At 46.2% G+C, this 17,373-nt stretch overlaps 1 long non-coding RNA gene across 3 annotated transcripts in view; it reads right to left on the bottom strand.

Annotated features, from left to right (window-relative positions):
- LOC134735426 (uncharacterized) overlaps positions 1-9,022 on the bottom strand; it is a 76,393-nt gene extending 67,371 nt beyond the window's left edge. For all 3 annotated transcript variants that reach the window (XR_010118529.1, XR_010118530.1, XR_010118528.1), the window contains exon 1: positions 8,913-9,022. This is a non-coding gene — a long non-coding RNA (uncharacterized lncRNA). The remainder of the gene's footprint in view (positions 1-8,912) is intronic.
- Positions 9,023-17,373: the final 8,351 nt, after the last annotated feature.

Genomic DNA, 17,373 nt, shown 5'->3' on the forward strand with positions numbered 1-17,373 from the left:
TGTAATCCCAGCACTTTGGGAGGCCAAGGCGGGTGGATCACTTGAGGTCAGGAGTTCCAGACCAGCCTGGCCAACATGATGAAATCCCAACTCTACTAAAAATACAAAAATTAGCTGGGCATGGTGGTGAACGCCTATGATCCCAGCTACTCAGGAGGCTGAGGCATGAGAATCGCTTTGGGGAACCTGGGAGACGAAGGTTGCAATGAGCCGAGATCGCGCCACTGCACTCCAGCCTGGGCAACAAAGCAAGACTTCGTCTCAAAAAAAAAGCAAATTACTGAGTCCTACCCAAACCTACAAAATTAGAAACTCTGGGCCCACCAATCTGTGTTTTCAGTTCACGTGGCCTCCAGGTAATGTGGTGGGTGTATTGTGAGGTATGACAAACATTATTTTAAAGTGCTGGAGCCTTCCGCCGTAGCTCCAGAGTAGAGACATCAAGCAGATCATCATCATCCTGGCTTGCGTGGAATCTGGAGCCAGGCAGCCCCAGTTGGCCTGCTGTAATCATGGTCACTCCAAGAACCCATTTTCTACCTCAGTTCACAATCTTTGGCAGTCTAAATCCCAAATCCTTCGCTGCTAGTCCCATACCCTTCCCCACCTCTGCTCAGCTTCACCTTAATGCTTCACTTATTCTTCTTCCCAATTTGCCCTCACACCACCCACCCCACAGTATTTTCCAGATAATATGTGTAACAGACCAGGCGGATGCAAACTGAAGCACAACACATGTACTTTGTACTCTGCTCCCTTACGCAACCTCAATTTGTCACCAAGCTGGCTGAGCATGAGGAAAACCTGACTCCACTCTGTGAGCCGAGAACACACCAAGAATACACCAGAAACACACCAGGAAGCCCCACCTCCCGGGAATAACTGTGGGGCCACCAGCTAGGATGTGTTATCCTGGCTCCCTCAAAATAATGGGAAATCAAAAAAAAAATTTTTTTTTGAAACACAGTCTCTTTCTGTCAACCAGGCTGGGGTGCAGTGGCAGAAGCAGAGCTCACTGCAGCCTTGACCTCCCAGGTTCAAGTGATCCTCCCACTTCAGCCTCCAAAGCAGCTGGGACTACAGGCACTCACCACTATGCCTGGCTAGTCTTTTTGTATTATTTGTAGAGACAGAATTTCTCCATGTTGCCCAGGCTGGTCTGAAACTCCTGGGCTCAAGTGATCTGCCTACCTCAGCCTCCCAAAGTGCTGGAATTACAGGCATGAGCCACCGCGCCAGGACTTGAAATCAAATTATGAAAAGCAAATCAGGCCAGGCGCGGTGGCTCATGCCTGTATTCCCACCACTTTGGAGGCCAAGGAGGTGAATCTATTGAGGCCAGGAGTTCGAGACCAGCCTGGCCAACATGATGAAACCTCCTTTCTACTGAAAAAAATTACAAAAATCAGCTGGGCGTGGTGACAGATGCCTGTAATCCTAGCTATCCCAGAGGATGAGGCAGGAGAATCGCTTGGACCCTAGAGGCGGAGGTTGCAGTGAGCCAAGATCACACCACCGCACTCCAGCTTGGGCGACAGAACAAGATTCAGTCTCAAAAAAAAAAAAAAAAAAAAAAGCTGGGCATGGTAGTGCACTCCTTTAATCCCAGCAGCATCCCAGCTACTGGGGAGGCTGAGGCAAAGGGTTGCTTGAGTTGAGGAGTTCAAGGTTGGAGTGAGTTTTTTTTTTTTTTTTTTTTTTGAGATGGAGTCTTGCTCTGTCACCCAGGCTGGATGGAGTGCAGTGGCCCAATCTCGGCTCACTGCAAGCTCCGCCTCCCGGGTTCACGCCATTCTCCTGCCTCAGCCTCTCCGAGTAGCTGGGACTACAGGCGCCCGCCACCACGCCCGGCTAATTTTTTTGTATTTTTAGTAGAGATGGGGTTTCACCGTGGTCTCGATCTCCTGACCTCGTGATCCGCCCAGCTCGGCCTCCCAAAGTGCTGGGATTACAAGCGTGAGCCACTGCGCCCGGCCGGAGTGAGTTATGATTGTGCTACTACACTGCAGCCTAGATGGCAGAGCAAGACCTGTCTCTTAAAAAAAAGAGACAATATATACATATAGATACATACAAAGAGACAATATATACATATACATACCTATACAATATATACATATATACATGATATTTGTATATATGTGTATATGTATATATGTATATATAATATTTTAAAATAAAAATATTTGAAATGCATAACATATATATATCTTTACCAGAATTTATAGTCAGAGTCACTTGTTTCTTTCTCTGTGCTGGCCCAAAATGTTTTGCTGTTTACATTTTATAATATCTATCTTCTCTTTAGACTGTCAACTTTCTGGAATTCAGACCTTTTTGCTCTGTCTTGTTTATACATACATATCCTTGGGGCCTAGCATATTATCTATTAGTGGAGCAAATGCAAATTCATCCTTAAATATATAGTTTGGAACCACAGTCTCAGCAAATGGAAATACTGTGATGTTTAGTGGCATATAACAGGAGGTTATGAATGTAAATTCCAGGGTGGTTTCAAACTGCAGAGCCAGTAAATTCTTCCTTGAATTTGAGTAATGATTAAAAAGCAAATTAGAAGCTGGGCACGGTGGCTCACACCTGTAATCCCAGCACTTTGGGAAGCCAAGGTGGATGGATCCCTTGAGCTCAGGAGTTCAAGACCAGCCTGGGCAACATGGAGAAACCCCATGTCTACAAAAAATTAGCCAGGCGTGGTGGTGTGCACCTGTGGTCCCAGCTACTCGGGAGAGGTGGGAGAATCACTTGAGCCCAGGAGGTGGAGGTTGCAGTGAGCTGAGATTGCACCACTGTACTCCAGCCTGGGCGACACAGTGAGACTCTGAAAAGAAAGAAAGGAAATTAGAAAACCATCAAATGGCACCTTTGACGGAAGATGCAGGCTACATCATCTACTCACATCTACTCTAGCATTTTCAAAACTGCATTAGCAAAATGTTTGAGCTACTATCTCTTAAAACTTCCCTCTAAGCAGTCCTTCAGGCCAACTTCGGGGAGGTGGGAAGTTGAATATTGGCTCATTTGATTATGTTGGTTCAAAATGCCATGGCGAAACACACTTTAATAATAAGGAATACAGATTTGTATTTTAACTTGCATATGGCTTCCTATTCTCTACACTAAATATGCAGGAATCCCAGAGGCTTGGGGCAGGAATGTGTAGCTGCCTGTGCACACTCAAATGGCAGACATTCTTTAAATGTCTGTGGACCCTGTCCCTTCCGCCTCTGTCTCCTAGTCTTAAGCTACCCAATGTCCTAGTTGCTAGGCTTGTCCTTCTCTAACTCTTCAGCCAAAATAGCACAGTATTTTAACAATGCTTTTTTTTTTTTTTTTGAGATGGAATCTCGCTCTGTCACCCAGGCTGGAGTGCAGTGGCACAATTTCGGCTCACCGCACCCTCTGCCTCCTGGGTTCAAGCAATTCTTCTGCCTCAGCCTCCCAAGTAGCTGGGATTACAGGTGCCCACCACCATATTGGCTAATTTTTGTATTTTTAGTAGAGACGGGGTTTCACCACATTGGCCAGCTGGTGTTGAACTGCTGACCTCAGGTGATCCGCACGCCTCAGCTTCCCGAAGTGCTGAGATTACAGGTGTAAGCCACCGTGCCTGGCCAACAATGCTTCTTATACTTAACATGCATACAGATTCATTTGGGATCTTGCTAAAATGCAGATCTGAATTCAACAGGTCTAAGGGGTGCCCAAGATGCTGCCTTTCTAACAAACTCCCAGAGGTTGTCCCTTGTTCCTGGTCCACAGGCCACACTGAATAGCAAAGCTCTACAGGAGTCAGCAGACTTTTTCTGAAAAGGGACAGATAGTACAAATTTAAGACTTTGTGGGACATAGGATCTCTGTCCAACTGCACAATTCTGCTGTTGTAGCATGAAAACAGACAGAGAACATGTAAATCATAGGGGTATTACCAGAAAGGGTCCTGATCCAGACCCTTAGAGAGGGTTCTTGGATCTCGGGCAAGAAAGAATTTGAGCTGAATCCATGGAGCAAAGTGAAAGTAAGTTTATTAAGAAAGTAAAGAAATAAAGAATGGCTCCTCACAGGCAGAGCAGCAGCATGGGCTGCTGGTTGGTTATTTTATGGTGTTTTTTTTTTTTTTTTTTGAGATGGAGTCTCGCTCTATCGCCCAGGCTGGAGTGCAGTGGCACAATCTCGGCTCACTGCAAGCTCCGCCTCCCGGGTTCACGCCATTCTCCTGCCTCAGCCTCCTGAGTAGCTGGGACTACAGGCGCCCGCCACCACGCCCGGCTAATTTTTTTTTGTATTTTTAGTAGAGACGGGGTTTCACCGTGGTCTCGATCTCCTGACCTCGTGATCCGCCCGCCTCGGCCTCCCAAAGTGCTGGGATTACAAGCGTGAGCCACCGCGCCCGGCCTTTATGGTGTTTTTTTATTTTGTTTTTGTTTTTAAGACAGAGTTCTGCTCTTCTCACCCAGCCTGGAGTACAATGGTGCGATCTCAGCTCACTGCAACCTCCGCTTCCCTGGTTTAAGCGATTCTCCTGCCTCAGCCTCCCCAGTAGCTGGGATTACAGGCACCCGCCACCAAGCCTAACTTTTTTGTATTTTTAGTAGAGGTGGGGTTTCGCCATGTTAGCCAGGCTAGACTCGAACCCCTGACCTCAGGTGATCTGTTTGCCTCGACCCCCCAAAGTGTTGGGATTACAGGCATGAACCACCACACCCAGCCCACTTTTATGGTTATTTCTTGATTATATGCTAAACAAGGGGTGTCTTATTCATGAGTTTTCCCGGGAAGGGGTGGGCAGTTCCCAGAACTGAGAGTTCCTCCCCTTTTTAGACCATATAGGGTAACTTCCTGACATTGCCATGGCATTAGTAAACTGTCATGGTTCTGGTAGGAGTATAGCAGTGAGAACGACCAGTGGTCACTCTTGTCGCCATCTTGGTTTTGATGGGTTTTGGCCAGCTTCTTTAATGCAACCTGTTTTATCAGCAAGGTCTTTATGACCTGTATCTTGTGTTGACCCTGCATCTCATCCTGTGACTTAGACTGTCTGGGAATGCCACCCAGATGGTCTCAGCCTTATTTTACCTAGCCCTTATTCAAGATGGAGTTGCTGTGGTTCACACGCCTCTGACATGGGGACCCAAGTGTGGGTCTTAACTCAGCCATTTACTAGCTTTATGGCTCAAGTAAGTCACCTCTTGGATTCTCATTTAACTAAACCGTTACATGGGAGCAAAAATTCTTATCTTAGGGCTGTTTGCCTAGTGCCTGGCACACATCAGGTCTTCAATAGAAGGAAATTAATATTATTGGCATTTCCAGCTAACTTCCTTATACATTATTTTCATTAATTTAGTCATCCCATTAAAACCCCTTGTGGCTCCCTGTTTCCCACTGGATCAAGTTTAAACACCTCTGTGTGATCTTCAAGGCCCTCTAGTATCTGACACACCTTTTCCCATTTTATTCTGAGCCTTCCCACTTTCAGGTTAGTCAAGCAGATTTCTCACTGTTCCTAGCCTACTGTGACATATCCCCTTCACTGGAATATTTTTGCTTCTCTCCTTTGCTTTCTACAAACTAAGCAATTAGGGCTCAGTTCAATTCCGTCTCCTCCGTAAAAACCGACCTTAGAATTATTATTGTTTTCTATGGTCCATTTCATGCACACAGTTCCTCATACCACATGTTATTAAGTTCTTGGCTAACAATTACTTGAATAATATTTGCCTAATATGTCCATGTTGTCACTTTGTTTTTCTGTATATAAATAGAGACGGAGTCTCACTGTGTTGCCCAGGCTGGTCTCAAATTTCTGGGCTCAAGTGACTCTCCCACCTGGGCCTCCCAAAGGCCCATTACAGATGTGAGTTACCAACCTATGTTGTCCCTTTTTTTTTTTTTTTAAGACAGAATCTGGCTCTGTCGCCAGGCTGGAGTGCAGTGGCACAATCTCGGCTCACTGCAACCCGCGCCTTCTGGGTTCAAGCAGTGGTCTCAATCTCCTGATCTCATGATCCACCCACCTCGACTCCCAAAGTGCTGGGATTAGAGGCGTGAGCCACCGTGCCCAGCATGTCACTTTTTACAATACGAATCATGAGATGGTTTTTGTTTAAATTTCTCCATTGTAATTTAGGAATCAACTTAATTTCCAAAAAGATCATTCACTGGAACATTTATTTGTTTACTCGACAAAAATTTATCTGTTTGGGGCCGGGCGCGGTGGCTCACGCTTGTAATCCCAGCACTTTGGGAGGCCGAGGCGGGCGGATCACGAGGTCAGGAGATCGAGACCACGGTGAAACCCTGTCTCTACTAAAAATACAAAAAAATTAGCCGGGCGTGGTGGCGGGCGCCTGTAGTCCCAGCTACTCGGAGAGGCTGAGGCAGGAGAATGGCGTGAACCCGGGAGGCGGAGCTTGCAGTGAGCCGAGATTGCGCCACTGCACTCCAGCCTGGGCGACAGAGTGAGACTCCGTCTCAAAAAAAAAAAAAAAAAAAAAAAAAAAAAAATTTATCTGTTTGTTATCTAAGAATATTCATTAAGAATCAAACACCGGCTGGGCGTGGTGGCTTATTCCTGTAATCCCAGCACTTTGGGAGGCAGAGGCAGGCAGATCACCTGAGGTCAGGAGTTCGAGACCAGCCTGGCCAACATGGTGAAACTCTGTCTCTACTAAAAATACAAAAACTAGCCGGAAGTGGTGGCGAGTGGCTGTAGTCCCAGCTACTCAGGAGGATGAGGTGGGACAATCGCTTGAACTCAGGAAGCAGAGGTTGCAGTGAGCCGAGATCCTGCCACTGTATTCCAGCCTGGGCAACACAGCAAGGCAAGACTCCATCTAAAAAAAAAAAAAAAAAAAGGAATTAAACACTGTTCTAGGCTTTCAGGATACAAGGTTAAAAATAAATGAAAAGATCTCAACTGAGATTTACTATTAATAATTCTGTTTTATGATACAACTGTAGTCATACTTCATAGACAAATAAAATAATACCTAATGATTGTACAATCGCAGATACGAACTTTAGAGATTGGAGCCTAAATCTCCAAAACTATAACATCCAGGAGCAGAAATCCAAATCATTTCTTACATTATACGCCCCCTTAAAGCATAAAAAGATTAAAAAAGAAAAAAGGCAAATGGGAATGAGATTCCATTCATTCTCTTTGGGGAACAGTCACTAGGCCAATGACAGGAATAGGATGAATTCCTTGCTTATCCATTCCCTAGTCACCTTCTGATAAAGTTAGAGGGTAGTAACCCCTGAATGTACCCATGTAGCCCCAAATTGGTTCCTGGTGACACTAGGTATTCATGCACTGTTGGATAAATTCAACTAATCCCTTTGAAAATTTCCAGTGGCAAGTGAACATTATTATTTTTCAAGTCGTTTCCCAATTGCAAAGGGGCCTCTGTCAAATGTCTGGGTCAATGGTTAAAATGTCAAAGCCTTTTGGTGACTTAGAAAATGCTAAACTTGGTCAGGTGCAGTGGCTCACGCCTGTAATCCTAGCACTTTGGGAGGCCGAGGCAGGCAGATCACGAGGTCAGGAGTTTGAGACCAGCCTGGCCAGCATGGTGAAACCCCATCTCTACTAAAAATACAAAAATTAGCTGGGCATGGTGGCGTGTGCCTGTAGTCCCAGCTACTCTGGAGACTGAGGCAGAAGAATCATTTGAACCAGGGAGGTGGAGGTTGCAGTGAGCCAAGATCGTGCCACTGCACTCCAGCCTGGGCAACAGAGTGAGACTGTCTCAAAAAAAAAAGAAAAAAAAGGAAATTCTAAACTTTAGAGATAGAGCTTGAGCTATTAGCACTGACATTTAGTTATCAGTCAGGTATCAAGAAAGCTACGGTAATAGAGTGATGGGATTAGGGTGTTTACTGAGATTTTAATTCCTAGCTCTTTGTGTGTGTTTTTGTTTGTTTGTTAGTTTGTTTGTTTGAGACACAGTCTCACTCTGTCACCCACGCTGGAGTGCAGTATCCTGATCTTGGCTCACTGCGACCTCTACCCCCTGGCTCCAAGCGGTTCTCCTGCCTCAGCTTCCCGAATAGCTGGGATTACAGGTACCTGCCACCACGTCCAGCTAATTTTTGTATTTTTAGTAGAGACGGGGTTTCACCATGTTGGCCACTGGTCTTGAACTCCTCACCTCAAGTGATCTGCCCGCCTCGGCTTCCAAGGTGCTGGTATTACAGGCGTGAGCCACCGCGCCCAGCCCCTAGCTCTTTGAAGTTAACTTTTTGTTTACTCTAAAATTAGTTTTAACTTTGCATAGGGGATTAATTGTCATACATAAAATCTGACTCTGCCTATTTCAGTGATTAAAATAGGATTAGAAATTGGAAGGAGGGGTTGCGGAATGATTTGTGTCCTAGAAACTGGATTTGGTAAGAAATGTTGAAAGCAGAAGTGAGATTCCTTTGAATTTTTTTTTCTTTTTCATAAGTGACATCTCTATGTCATGTCTAGTTTCTTTTCTTTTTTATTTTTTTCATTGAGGAAGGCCAGGAGACATGTCTAGTTTCTATTATGGTTATAAGCAGTGGCAATTTGCAATTATTAAGGAAGGAGAGAGGGAGAAAATTCTGGAAACTGTTTACTCTCATTTCACCTTCAGATGCCAGATTTTCTCTATTTCTATTTGCTAGCAAAGCATACTGTCACCCAAAATAGCCACTGAGTTTTCTTGTAAAAGTCAAAGCAATTGTCCCTAAATACTTCATTTGTGTTCTTAGATACAAAGGCTTACAAAAGAAGATAAGTATTTCCCCTTCTTTGAGGATAAGATGGTATGAAAACATAAAGCAAAAGAGGGCAAAAGGTTGAATATTCAAAGGTTAAGTAATTCAAAAAGAGAAACAAACAGATGGATTTTTGTCACACTTACTGTTCTTTGTTGAAAACCTTGGTAGTGGCAGAAATAGTCCAGGGCTAACAACGACCTGCGTTGACTCTAGGCGCTGCAGCTTTCTGCTGTGTAAACCTTAGTCACCTCTGCGCCTTAATTCCCTAGTATTTAAAATAGAAAATATCACCAGCTACCTCGGAGTTTTTTAGGCCTTCTGCCAGATAATTTTTTTAAAAAAATGTTTCAAAGCTATTTCATAGGTACTTGTGGGCTTTTCCTGGGTTTTTTCAAGGATGATGTCACAGATCCTATATCAATAAAACACATATTTCTGTTCATCTGGGGTTTTCTTTTTTCTTTTTTTGAGTCAGAGTCTCACTATCGCCCAGGCTGGAGTGCAGTGGCGCGACCTCAGCTCACTGCAACCTCCGCCTCCCAGGTTCAAGCGATTCTCCTCCCTCAGCCTCTCGAGTAGCTGAGACCACAGGCGCCCGCCACCATACCCGGCTAATTTTTGTATTTTTAGTAGAGACAGGGCTTCACCTTGTTGGCCAGGCTGGTCTTGAACTCCGACCTCAGGTGATCCGCCTGCCTCGGCCTCCCAAAGTGCTGGGATTACAGACGTGAGCCACGGCGCCCGACCTGTTCATTTTGTTAATGCCAAGGGTCAACAATGGGAAGAACCAGGTTCTAGGTGAAGTGTGTAACCAAACGAGGCAAAAAGGTTTGGTAGCCATTTTGAAAAGCACTCGGCCAGGAGTGGCGGCGGGCGCCTTTAATTACAGCTACTCGGAGAGGCTGAGGCAGGAGAATGGCGTGAACCCGGGAGGCGGAGCTTGCAGTGAGCCGAGATTGCGCCACTGCACTCCAGCCTGGGCGAGAGAGCGAGACTCCGTCTCCAAAAAAAAAAAAAAAAAGAAAAGAAAAGCACTCAGCCAGGAGTGGTGGCCGGCGCCTGTAATTCCAGCTACTCGGGAGGCTGAGGCAGGAGAATCGCTTGAATCCGGGAGGCAGAGGTTGCAGTGAGCCGAGGTCGCGCCACTGCACTCCAGCCTGGGTGACAGAACAAGACACCATCTCAAAAATAAAAAAATAAATACAATAAAATACAAACACACACACACACATGCACACACACACTCACTTAGAAAAGAAAGGAGTGAGGCCGGGCAGTGTGACTCACGCCTTTAATCCCAGCAATTTAGGAGGCCAAAGCGGAAGAATCTCTTGAGCTCAGGAGTTCACAACCAGCCTGGGCAACATGGAGAGAACCCCCTATCGCTACAAAAATTAGCCGGATGTGGTGGCACACACCTGTAATCCCAGCGACTCGGGAAGCTGAAGTGGGAGGATTACTTGAGCTCCGGAGTGGGAGGTTTCAGTGGGCTAAGATCGTCCCACTGCACCCAGCCTGGATGACAGAGCAAGATGCTGTCTGGGGAAAAAAAAAAAAAAGGAAGAAAGGAAAATTTACAAGTATGGAAGTTTCTCTATGATTAGAGAGAAACAACGGGACCAAGTGCAGCCCTAAACTCTAGAACCTTAACTAACCAAGCCCACCACCTGCAACATACCTCAGTATAGAGCCCAAGGCTCTTTGTTATTTTTGTTTAGTGAGAACAAAGGAAGCGGCAAGGTAGGGAATGAGGATGGAGAAAGAACAAAATTTGACCTGTGTAACAGCAGAGGTCAAATTAGCGAAGAAAGAAAAAACGTGAGGGAAAATCAGCCTGTCTTCAGTGTGGGTGAGCTGTTCCCTAGTAGACCCCAGGTGCTGCTCCCCCTCCTGGAGGATGAAGCTCCTCCCCCTCCCTTCCCCCGCTCTGTAACTGTCCTGGGCAAAGCAAGACAATAACTAAGCTCTGTCCTAGACACCCCCAACCCTGTAAGACATCCCTTTTCTGAGCTGCCCAGAAACCTCATATTTCAAGGTTGGAAGGATGTGGGGGCCTGTTAATACCATACTGAAATACGTATCACTTTCTGTTCACACTTGTCCCCTCCAGTGCCATCAGTCCACCCCCACCTGCCCTCCAGAGGGTGAAGGACCTGACCGACCTGTCTTTTGTGTTTCTGGATCACTAAGGCTGCAGCTACTCCCTGGGGCATATTGGGTGAATTAATGTGGTTGAATGACATCAGTAGTCATTCATCACAACACCCACTGGAGTGTTAAAGTTCTTTTAATTGGGAGAAGCATATAGATTACTGTTGATAAGAGAATCTGATTTTAGCTAGGCTTTCTTATGCATAAATGTAGCAAATAGAGAGGTTCCTAATCTTTTTTGCTTTTGGTTTATCTATGTATATTTATACTGGGCAATTCAAGTTAAAATATTCCTTTCAGCTTACAACCCTGATTAAAACTTCCCATTTTCTGTTTCTCCCTGAAGTCTCATCCACTAGCCTACATTTAGTCTCTAATGTAAAAAAGTAACCCAAAATCAAAAGAAAGATGAGAGCAAGATTGGTTGAAGTAGTTGTATGAAGGACGAGTCCCTAACCAACTATAAATGCCCTGACAACTATAAATGTGAATGTACGGCCACAGTCATTTGTGGTGGTGAGAATGCCTTAAACTATTTTCCCATTTTTCTGAAGAGTCAAGAGATTTCTGCCTTTAGGACTATTTAAAATATTTAAGGCCGGGCGCGGTGGCTCAAGCCTGTAATCCCAGCACTTTGGGAGGCCGAGGCGGGCGGATCACGAGGTCAGGAGATCGAGACCATCCTGGCTAACACGGTGAAACCCCGTCTCTACTAAAAATACAAAAAATTAGCCGGGCGTGGTGGCGGGTGCCTGTAGTCCCAGCTACTCGGGAGGCTGAGGCAGGAGAATGGCGTGAACCCGAGAGGCGGAGCTTGCAGTGAGCCAAGATCGCGCCACTGCACTCCAGCCTGGGGGACAGAGAAAGACTCCGTCTCAAAAAAAAAATAAAATAAAAAATAAAAATATTTAAGCTGGGCACAGTGGCTCATACCTGTAATCCCAACATTTTGGGAGGCTGATGGGGAGGATCACTTCAGCCCAGGAGTTCCAGACCAGCCTGGGCAACATAGTGACACCCCCATCTTTACACACATACACACGCACGCACAGCCAGGCATGGTACACACACACATACACACACAGCCAGGTGTGGTGGTGCATGCCTGTGATCCTTTCTACTCCAGGAGTTTGAGCTGGGAGGATCCCTTGAACCCGGGAGTCCAGGCTGCAGTGAGCCCTGATCGCCCCACTGCACTCAAGCCTGGGCCACACAGCGAGACCCTGTCTCAAAAAAAAGGGGTCGGGGTGGGAGGGATGGTTGATGTCTTCACACTTGGAACACAAACCCAGACTAGAGAACTGGAGATACCTAAAATAATCCCCATAGCTAAAAGTGAGTGCTGCGTCTGGAGTTAAAATTCGTTTCCTTCTTCACCAAGCAGGGCACAGGCGAGGCAGCTTGCCTGGGCCTCCTATTCTTGGGTATAATTCTCTGCCTGCAAGCTGAGCGCCCTGGGCACAGCCATGGCAACAGGGCAGTGCTCAGGGTACCTTCTCCAGGAGCTGACTTACCTTCTTCCTCTGCATTCACTGGACAATTATAGCTCTGTTTCAAGTGCAGACTGAAAAATTAACAGTTTCCAGAGTAATTCAGAAAGTTATCAAGGCCATAATGGCTCGGGGACTGAGAGCCTGGAGCGCCTGCTGGAATATCTTTTGCCTTTGCCGGATGTACTGAGCTATTCATTGTCTGGGGCATTCTTCACTCAGGATTAGAAAGCAAAGTTGTGTGATGCTGCTGAGGTTATAAATGATTATGAGATCATTTTCCCAATACAAAACAGTATGCATGTGTTTTCCTGATTTCCCTATGGCTTTTTTAATAACTAAGAGGTCTGGATTCTTTAAGAGTATGGAAAGGGGTAATGACCCAAGACCACGTTCTAACTGTGAAGATCTCTGCTGCTCTGTATTATCTGCCCTGGGAAAATGGAGATTCAGAAAACGAGTGACCAGCTCAAAGATGAAGGGACTAGCTTTCTCTTTGCTCTGTGAGGATGTTAAAAATAGCAGTGGAATTATAAAGAGATATCTCAATCCTCCAGGAGAAAGAGGCTATACATAAATGCAGTGTGGCTTAAACTTAAATAGCAAGACTGGACAGTGGCTCTTTCATTCCAGCAAGTGTCAGCCAGCTGCTTTGCTAATAAAGAATTCTCAGTTGGGGAGGGTGAGAAGATAGGATCAGCAAGAAAAGGAGGAAAATGGAGCAGGAAAAAAAAACTAGAGAAAGTTTTAATTTTTCCTTACTATTTTCAAAAACGACATATAAGTGGTGAAGAAACACAAACATATCATGAGTCTCCCTACTTTCCCTCTTTTTAAGTTAGCCAGTGATCCCTTCCACAGGGTTCTCCCTTCTCATACACATGTGGCTTTGTTGTTGTTGCTTTTTCAGATGGAGTCTCTCCCTGTTGCCCAGGCTGGAGTGCAGTGGTACGATCTCAGCTCACTGCAACCTCCGCCTCCTGGGTTCAAGCAGTTCTCCTACCTCAGCTTCCTGAGTAGCTGGGATTACAGGCGCCCACCACTTTGCCCAGCTAATTTTTGTATTTTTAGTAGAGACAGGGTTTCACCATGTTAGCCAGGCTGGTCTTGAACTCCTGACCTGAAGCGATCCACCCGCCTTGGCCTCCCAAAGTGCTGAGATTATAGGCGTGAGCCACCAAGCCCGGCCACATGTTTTTTGTTTTTTGTTTTTTTAAGTTTGCTGACTGACTTAACATTGGCAAAGGTGAAAGTAGAAAGTGGAGAGGTAATGAAAATTACCTATCCACAGTCACACTCACTAGAGACAACCAGTTAACATTTTAGTGTATCACTTTCCAGCATTTTTATACCAGAGAGAGAAAAGAGAAACCACAGGGGAAGAAATAGGAAGGAAAATGAAAGGGGAGGGAGAAGATGGAAAATATTTACATCTTCAATAGCATCAAGTGTTGAAAGCATCATGCTATGCAGGAAGGCCAAGTACATTCGTCTCTTGGAGGAGCCATCTGTAACAATGGAAGGCAACAACTAAGCTGTTGTAGCTACTTGCTTTGTTTTTTTTTGAGATGGAGTCTCCCCTCTATCACTTAGGCTGGAGCGCAGTGGCGCAGTCTCGGCTCAGTGCAACCTCTACCTCCCAAGTTAAGGCATTCTCCTGCCTCAGCCTCCCAAGTAGCTGGGATGACAGGCGCCCGCCACCACACCCGGCTAATTTTTTGTATCTTTAGTAGAGACGGGGTTTCACCATGTTAGCCAGGCTGGTCTCAAACTCCTGACCTCGTGATCCGCCCACCTCGGCCTCCCAAAGTACTGGGATTACAGGCCTGAGCCACTGTACTCGGCCGTATCTACTTGCTTCTAAAATGTGATCTGTGCTTGAGCCAGGGATTGCAGTGAGCCGAAATCATGCCACTGCACTCCAGCCTGCTCAAATAAATAAAATAAAATAAAATAAAATAAAATAAAATAAAATAAAATAAAACAAATAAAATGTAAAGTAAAATAAAATAAAATATCTGTAATTTCTTTTTTTTTTTTTTTTTTTTTGAGACGGAATCTCGCTCTGTCACCCAGGCTGGAGTGCAGTGGCCCGATCTCGGCTCACTGCAAGCTCAGCCTCCCGGGTTCACGCCATTCTCCTGCCTCAGCCTCTCCGAGTAGCTGGGACTACAGGCGCCCGCCACCACGCCCGGCTAATTTTTTGTATTTTTTTAGTAGAGACGGTGTTTCACCGTGGTCTCGATCTCCTGACCTCGTGATCCGCCCACCTCGGCCTCCCAAAGTGCTGGGATTACAAGCGTGAGCCACCGCGCCCGGCCAATATCTGTAATTTCTAACTCTTTTTTTTTTTTGAGACGGAGTTTCGCTCTTGTAGTCCAGGCTGAAGTGCAATGGTGCGATGTCAGCTCACCAAAACCCCCACCTCCTGGGTTCAAGCGATTCCCCTGCCTCAGCCTCCTGAGTAGCTGGGATTACAGGTATGTGCCACCATGCCCAGCTAATTTTGTATTTTTAGTAGAGATGGGGTTTCTCCATGTTGGTCAGGCTGGTCTTAAATTCCCGACCTCCGGTGATCTGCCTGCCTCGGCCTCCCAAAGTGTTGGGATTACAGGCATGAGCCACCATGCCCTGCCTCTAATTCTTGTTACTGTTATTATTTACATTTCTAACCCAGAAACGCTTGCTTCCCCCTAACGACCTCGAGTTCAAGGCTACCAACAAAGATCCATCAAAGTGAAGTGATTGACTTTGAGAGTTCTTGGCAGCAGCTGTGGGAGGACATGAGTTCAAGAAGTGTGGATCACCCAGTATGGTGGCTTATGCCTGTAGTCCCAGCAGTTTGGGAGGCCAAGGCAAGCGGATCACTTGAGTCTAGGTGTTCAAGACCAGCTTGGAGAACACGGCAAAACCCATCTCTACAAAAAATACAAAAATTAGCTGGGCACGGTGGCACATGCCAGTAGTCTCAGCTACTTGGGAGGCTGAGGTGGGAGGATCACTTGAGCCCGGGAGACAGAGGTTGCAGTGAGCCAAGATTGAGCCACTGCACTCCAGCCTGGGTGAAACAGCCAGAACCTGTCTCAAAACAAACAAATGACAACAACAACAAACCCATAGTGTAACTTGAAGTAATGTAAAAAAAAGTTATTAAAAAGCATAATTTATGGCCAGGCATGGTGACTCATGCCTGTAGTCCTAGCACTTTGGGAGGCTGAGGCAGGAGGATCACTTGATCTCAGAGGTTCAAAACCACCCTGGGCAACATAGTGAGATTTTGTCTCTATTCTGCTAAATGTTTTTTTAAAAGACACATTTTTAAAAAAAATATGGATGGACTGTTGAAAAATATCACTTTTTTTTTTTTTTGAGACAGAGTCTTACTCTGGCACCCAGGCTGGAGTGCAGTGGCATGATCACAGATCACTGTAGCCTGAAACTCCTGGTCTCAAGCAGTCCTCTCACCTCAGCCTCCTGAATAGCTGGGCACACACCACCATGCCCAGCTAATTTTTTAGAAAATATTTTGTAGAGACGGGGATTGCTATGTTGCTCAGGCTGGTCTCAAACTCCTGGCCTCAATTAATCTTCCTGCCTCAGCCTCCCAAACTACAGGGATTATAGGCATGAGCCACCTCGCTCCCTGCCCCACTCTCTTTTCTTTTTTTTTTTTTTGAGACGGAGTCTCGCTCTGTCGCCCAGGCTGGAGTGCAGTGGCACAATCTCGGCTCACTGCAAGCTCCGCCTCCCGGGTTCACGCCATTCTCCTGCCTCAGCCTCTCCGAGTAGCTGGGACTACAGGCGCCCGCCACCACGCCCGGCTAATTTTTTTTTGTATTTTTTAGTAGAGACGGGGTTTCACTGTGTTAACCAGGATGGCCTCGATCTCCTGACCTCGTGATCCGCCCGCCTCGGCCTCCCAAAGTGCTGGGATTACAAGCGTGAGCCACCGCGCCCGGCCCACTCTCTTTTCATACTACATGCATATAAAGCTGGGTGCAGTGGCTCAAGCCTGGAATCTCAGTACTATGGGAGGCTGAGGTGGGTGGATCACCTGAGGTCGGGAGTTCGAGACCAGCCTGACCAACATGGAGAAACCCCATCTCTACTAAAAATACAAAATTAGCCGGGCGTGGTGGCACATGCCTGTAATCCCAGCTACTCGGGAGGCTGAGGCAGGAGAATCACTTAAACCCAGGAGGCGGAGGTTTTGGTGAGCTGAGATCGCACCATTGCACTCCAGCATGGGCAATGAGAGCGAAACTCCATCTCAATAAATAAATAAATCCATATAAATTTACTTGGGACGGCTGGGTGAGGTGGCTCACACTTGTAATCCCCAGCACTTTTGGAGGCTGAGGATCACGAGGTCAGGAGATCGAGACCATCCTGGCCAACATGGTGAAACCCCATCTCTACTAAAAAAACAAAAAAAATTAGCTGGGTGTGGTGGTGCACGCCTGTAATCCCAGCTACTCAGGAGGCTGAGGCAGGAGAATCACTTGAAGCTGGGAGGCAAAGATTGCAGTGAGCCGAGATCGTGTCACTGCACTCCAGCCTGGCAACAGAGCGAGACTCTGTCTCAAAAAAAAAAAAAAAAAAAAAATCTACTTGGGACAACTGGTTAAATGGGCATATTTCCAGACCCCACCCCAGAGATTATGATTCAATTGATCAGAGACTGGGCAGCACCCCAAAATTGGCATTTTTACCCTGTAGCCTGGGTAATTCTGATGTATCTGGCCATAGACCATGCTTTGAAACACTGTATGCATTACATAATTTTTTTCTTTTTTTTTTTTGAGACAGGGTCTCACTCCGCCATCCAGGCTGGAGTGCAATGACATGATCTCGGCTCAGTTCAACCTCCACCTCCATGGCTCAAGTGATCCTTCCACCTCAGCCTCCCAAGTAGCTGGGACCCCTGGCATGTGCCACCATGCCCAGCTAATTTTTGTATTTT

This window comes from Symphalangus syndactylus, chromosome 2 (assembly GCF_028878055.3).
Source record: "Symphalangus syndactylus isolate Jambi chromosome 2, NHGRI_mSymSyn1-v2.1_pri, whole genome shotgun sequence".
NCBI classification, from domain to species: Eukaryota; Metazoa; Chordata; class Mammalia; order Primates; family Hylobatidae; genus Symphalangus; species Symphalangus syndactylus.